The following is a 6,000-nucleotide window of genomic DNA, read 5'->3' as shown; positions in this document are numbered from 1 at the left end:
TTCAGAACCCATCTAGAAGCCTTTTGCTTGAATATTTTTGCTAGGATAACTAGTATGAAACAGTGACTTATACTTAAGCCCCCGTGAGTTCTAAACATAAAGTATTTGAAAGAAATGGACATGGAATTTAATGTTGTTCAAAGAATTCTGAACTTTTTAGTACAAGAAGGAAGTTTGCAAATTCTTCTAAGCCAATTTCTCTGAATTATATACACAGCCAATATCCTCTCTACAACTGAAATCTGGATGCATACTCTTATGCTTTAAAAATATTTTCTAAAATGAGACCTTGCTCCATTTCAAAGTGCCACTGGACGATGGCATAGTTATTGAGACCTGTTGTTTATCATAGTTCTGGGCTTCTTAACAGCTGCTTCAGATACTAGAGGAGTAAGCAGACTGAAAAGTAAAAGACAAGGTTAAAGAAAATGTGTCAGTACATCTTCATTTTACTGCACATGTTAGATGTTCTCTGTAATGATCTCAATCAATTTTAATCCTATAAAGTTCATACTTCTCTATTTTCCACATGAAGGTTAAAAATCTAAATAATTATTCTTAATTACATTTTCACATTTGACCAGGATAAAAGCTGAACTAGGATCTAACTGATGGCTCTGAAGTATGTGCTTTCTCCACAAGGAGAGAATAAAGTAAGGAGATTGCTAAAAAGCAGAGAAAGAAGAGGAAGTAAACATGAAAGACAGAAAGAACCCACAAAAGATTTCATGGTAGACTGTACTGAGATTGAAAAAATTTCCAAGAGGAATAGTTGCAGTGAGCCAAAATGTAGAAAATTGGGGCAACAGTGTATTTTCCAGAAGCAAGATAACTTTCCTATAAAATATGCTGTGATGGTGTTCATAACAATCTGCTATTCCTTAAGAAAGAGTATGATTCTAGTATTCCATTACAGCACAAATCCCACACAGCTACAGTGACTTATCGACATGCCTTTATCCATTAATAAAACAGAGAGAGGACAAAAATAACCACTAGCCATTCATTTTTGCAAAGAGAGCTCCAAGTGTTTTGCCACAAAAGTTCTTTTTCTATGCATATGTCAGCTGGAGACATTTTGGCTCCTATCACAACATTGTCACTAAAAAGCTTTCAATTTTTCCTATTGGCTAAAAATAAAATACTATGCTTTAAATGTGGATCATTTTCAAAATGTGTATCTCCAAATAGCTTGAATCTTTATACATGGAAAAATTCATTATAAAATGCCAAAGATGGGTCCTCCTTGGTGGCGCAACAGGTAATGACGCACTACTGCAAGCAAGCCTCAGCCACGTCAGTGCAAGTTCAATCCCCACCCGGGGCGGTGACCCACATGGTGTGGCAGATCTCTCCTGACCCGCCCACTACTCCCCTCAGCTCCCCTTCATTGACCTGCCTGTCCTGCTCCCCACTCTGTCTCTGGTGAATCCAATCCCCACCCCTGCACCTCTGCCTGTACCCCAGCTCTCTATGCATAAATAAATAAATAAATCTTTTAAAAATAAATAAATAAATAAATAAATAAAACGCTGAAGATGCTAGGGCAAGATATTGGATTTTATGACCCCATGTTGTTGTTTTCCTGTTTTTTTAAAAAACACACATAACAGGCCCTCCCTGGTGGCACAGCGGGTTAAAGCACAGCACTGAGAATCTAAAGCCGCTTCCGAATGAGTTCGATTCCCGCCTGCCCCGGAGGTGACCACATGGTGTGGCAGACCTCTCCTGACCCGCCCGCTGCTGCCCTCAGCAGTGTACTTCGTAGATCTGCCTGTTGTGTTCCCCACTCTGTCTCTGGTGAAGCCTCTCACCGCCCCTGAGCCTCTGGCCTGTACCCCAGTTCTGTACGCACAAATAAATAAATCTTTAAAAAAAAAAATTAAAAAAAAAAAACACACATAACAAACAGAAGTCCTTCTGAATGCTTCATATGTCCATAGTCATAGTTCCTTCTAGCTTTTTCCTTTAGACTTTGGTGGTGGGGTAACTATGAGATAAAGTAATTATAAAAGAGATGAAAAACAATATATGAACTATAAAAAACTATTTGGGAGCTGACTTACAAATAAACATCTTCTACTGCAGCTGATTATTTCTGAGTTTTCTGCTCTCCTGAAGTTCTTTCTTGTGTTGTTGGCAATGGGAGAAAAATAGGAAGAAGAGAAACAGGGAAGTCAGAGAAAAAGAGTATCCAGCATTTTGTTCTCCAAAAGGATGACGGCTTGCTTACATATATTACATAGAACTTAAATAGATTTTTTTAATTGAAGATTTCTACTAAGTGGAGCAATGAGGTAGGTATATGGAATCATTGTTAAAAAACATATCCCCTACAGTGTTGGGCATTTACACCTTCATGTTTATTTTCAGTTTATTATCCCTTTCTCATTAAAATCTGTTGTTTCTATCTATTTCACTCATACATAGTACTAAGTAGCATTCTCTCCCTTCAGAGTTTTGTTTCTCTTTCTCCTCTCCATGTAACTGTTATCAATTGTGTTATGAAAGAATAAGTTCCTCTAAACATATGCTAACTGCAGCACAACAACCCCTTGTTACTTGCCCAGTTAGAATATTTTCCTATTATCATCCTCTCCCAAAGACAGTCTGAAAAGAAATTGGAAATGAGCATAATTAACCAATTCACATAAGAAAATGAACAGGCAATGTCTAAATAAATATCTGTAAGTAAAATAAAGCTAACTGGAAACCTCAGTGAGATGTGATTCTTCACATGTCAAATGAATAATCAATAGATGAAGCTAAAAACATACGTTTTATTATGAAAAAAATATGGAGGACAAATTTTAGTGTAAATAAATACTGGATAGTAACACTCTAGGAATTTCCCATCTTCTCTTTCTATTTAGGATAATGTTAAACCAGATATGTATAGGCCTCCAGTGAAATTTTGCTCCTTGCAGGTAGATGTCTCCAAGAAAAAAGCAATGGACTAATGTGAGTGTGCCTAATTCATTCTCTCCAAATTCATCTATCACAGGAAGTCTCTACCTCCTCAGCTGGGCAATGAGTAAACAGAGAGGCAAGTTACAGAACATGTGGATGGTTATGATAACTTGAAAAGAAATATCAAGATTAGAAGAAAGAATCCCCCCATCACCAAAAAAAATAATTTGCTGTACACATAAATTTCATGACCCATAAACTTCATGACCCAATGCATTAAAGCTTCTGAAAGCCCACTAGTAGAGATTTATTGGTTTGCATTAAGGTATCTTAAGTAGAGTTTCTTTTTAATTATAAATGACCCCAGGAGGCAAAATACCACTAACTCCTAAAATGCTTACTCAATTTTACCAGATATCAGACAACCCTTAGTAAAGAAGGGATTGGATTGGAAAATTGAAAAGGTCACTAGATTTCTGTCAAAACCAGACAATGTGCAGTCACTGGGTCACTGGCATGAATCAGAAGCCCTAGTTCTAATTTTATTATTATTTTTAGTTCATAAAGCACTAGTTTCCTTGGAATCTCAGAATCTTTTCTCCACTGTGAAAATCAGAGGGTTAAATTTTTGAAACCTAGAGCCTCATCCAATACCAACTACCAATTATGGAGTAGCCAGAAGTAAATACAGAAATGAGACTCTAGACTAAGTTGTTGGGGTGGGTGGAAAAGGGTAAACCGGAAATGAACGTGTTATATGTTCAGACATGCATCATCTACTTTCCATTTCCTTAGCATCCCAGCTAGTTAAGGTTAATATGGATTTGCCTCTATGTTGCTTCAGCTATCAGTATTAACATTATTAGAAATAAGTGAGCTATCTTAATCCACTTATCTTGGATGGCATGCATCCCTTACTCTCTTATTGCCAAAAACACAAAACCTAAGGAAAATGCAAGTAAAATTCTTTACGAATCTATATACTAAATATTGCTGTAAACATAAATTCTACTCTTATGCCAGGGTCAAAGAAGAATTCTCTTCAGTTTCTCTTCATTTAGAGTAGTAAATAAAAGACCAGAGAGCAGACTGTGATGGAAGATTCATTATAAGCGGAAGCCTGAATCACTCTAATTACACAGTTTGTAAGTGCAAATGGCACCCGTTTCTTGGCAGATTAAAAAGCCAAGTGATGAGAAATATTGCTGAGCTAAACATACCTTTTTAATAAGCTACTCAAATCAACACTCCTGTTATCCCTTGACACACACACACAAATTGTTCCTGTAAGCCTAATAAAATCTCATTTGTTTTACCTGAAGATCCTATGAACCACCTGGTGCCTCTCTTTGCACTCCTGATTCTCCATTAACTTATGCTTGGTAGAAATTAAGGCTTTTAGCTGATTATTCTTTCCACTAGGTTCAAATTTCAAAAGTCAACACATGTATTTGAAGCCAGCAGTCCAAAATGAAACTATTAGAACCAATGTTGAAAATACTAACTAATATTAGTAATAAGATTATAAAACTTAGATTGTAATTAGGCCAGTATGTTTTGTAATGACAACATGTTGGAAATAATGTACAATGTTAAGTTATATTCACAAAACACTTTTACCAGGGATTTTCATTATACAGTAGTTCTTCTGGCCACTGTATATATACTGGTCAATGCTCCTGTATATATTAGTAAAAAAATCTATTCTTTGTTCTGATTTAAGTTTAATGATGTCTTCACTGAGAGGGCCAAAGGCCATATAAGAAAATACAATCGATATCTTCAAATAAAAAAAACACTGCCCCTCAAGAATAAAATTCATTCACAATTAGATTTTTAAATGGGAAATTTGTTGTAATATAAGTTGTGTGGCTGTGGACCTCTAGTGGGTCCAGGATCTAGGGTGCACCTGTGAAGAACAAACCAGAGGGATGACTGCTATCCAGCATGCAGTGAATCTTTATTTTGCAGCGTGCTCTTTATATAGTCCATATTATCAAGCTGAAACAAGAGCATATTGACTTAATCTCCCAAGACAATCTCAAGCAGTAACAATAGCATATTGGCTTATTCTAACTATATATCTGGTGTTCTAATTCTTGGAACACCCTGTCCTGTCCCAGATGGCTGAGCCCTCGCACCCACCCGGACACTTCTCTTGATAAGCTCTTTTGCTATCTTTCTCAGATGTGGCTGCTTGTTCGCATGACCTATTTTCTCTCATTCTTGGAGCTCAAACCTGGCACTTGAGGGCATTCTCCTAAGGTGCGTGCACTTTCACATGTCTTTTATTATCTAAGTCCAGATGCCAGTCAAGGTTATGCAAAAGCTTTGCCAATATGTGGCCTTCCATTACTAAGCGTTTTCGGGAGAGAAAATTATTAGGCAGCTATTTGCTGATAAAGCCTTAAATGTTAACATTGAATTATTAATAAGTTGTGTTTTAGATATTTTATTATGAAGCAAATTTCATTTTTCTTAAGGTGATCAGCTACACCAAGGGGAGGCCCACTGAGGGAAAAGATTTGAAAGGAAAAAGTTTTGCAAGTCAAGCAAAGTAGATAGTTTCATTTTTCATAGGTTAAATTTTGGTGCCTCTGTGGAAATTTGCTCACAGGTATAGGATGTGACAAAAATATTTCCAGATTCTGTTGACAAATGAGCAGGAAACTAATTTCTTGTCAATTATAATTGACAAGTCACCAAAATTTGCTTCCATATTCCCTAGCCTGTATTTTTTGTTTGCTTGTTTTTTTCATTCTGTATGGTCCTCTCTCATCTGGGATTTTGGATGCCCTGTAACCTCTCTATGCCAACCTTCCACAGCTCCTGACAATCGGGAGAAAACGGACACTGACTAAAACTACAGGCTTACATTTGGCATCTTTTTCTAGTCCCATCAGTTGCCAGATCATTTTCTGTAACATCCTTGCCTGATTACCTTCCAGAGTATGAACTGATCCACAGAGAGTTCCTTGCTTCCCTGTTCTCTACTTAGATAATACTAATACATTTCTTTTTAAAAGTGTATTTCTCTACGTAGATAATACTAATACATTTCTTTTTAAAAGTGTATTTCTACGTAGATAA

General features: G+C 36.5%; 1 long non-coding RNA gene across 1 annotated transcript in view; it reads left to right on the top strand.

The window, feature by feature from the left end:
- LOC105853307 overlaps nucleotides 1-6,000 on the top strand; it is a 196,626-nt gene that overhangs the window by 187,872 nt on the left and 2,754 nt on the right. Inside the window, exon 3 of the long non-coding RNA XR_001145142.1 lies at nucleotides 5,098-5,175. This is a non-coding gene — a long non-coding RNA (uncharacterized LOC105853307). The remainder of the gene's footprint in view (nucleotides 1-5,097; nucleotides 5,176-6,000) is intronic.

This window comes from Condylura cristata, unplaced genomic scaffold (assembly GCF_000260355.1).
Source record: "Condylura cristata isolate star-nosed mole 26May11 unplaced genomic scaffold, ConCri1.0 scaffold00006, whole genome shotgun sequence".
Lineage (NCBI taxonomy): Eukaryota > Metazoa > Chordata > Mammalia > Eulipotyphla > Talpidae > Condylura > Condylura cristata.
The sequence above is the reverse complement of the archived record's forward strand: the minus strand, read 5'-3'. Positions and strand labels throughout refer to the sequence as shown.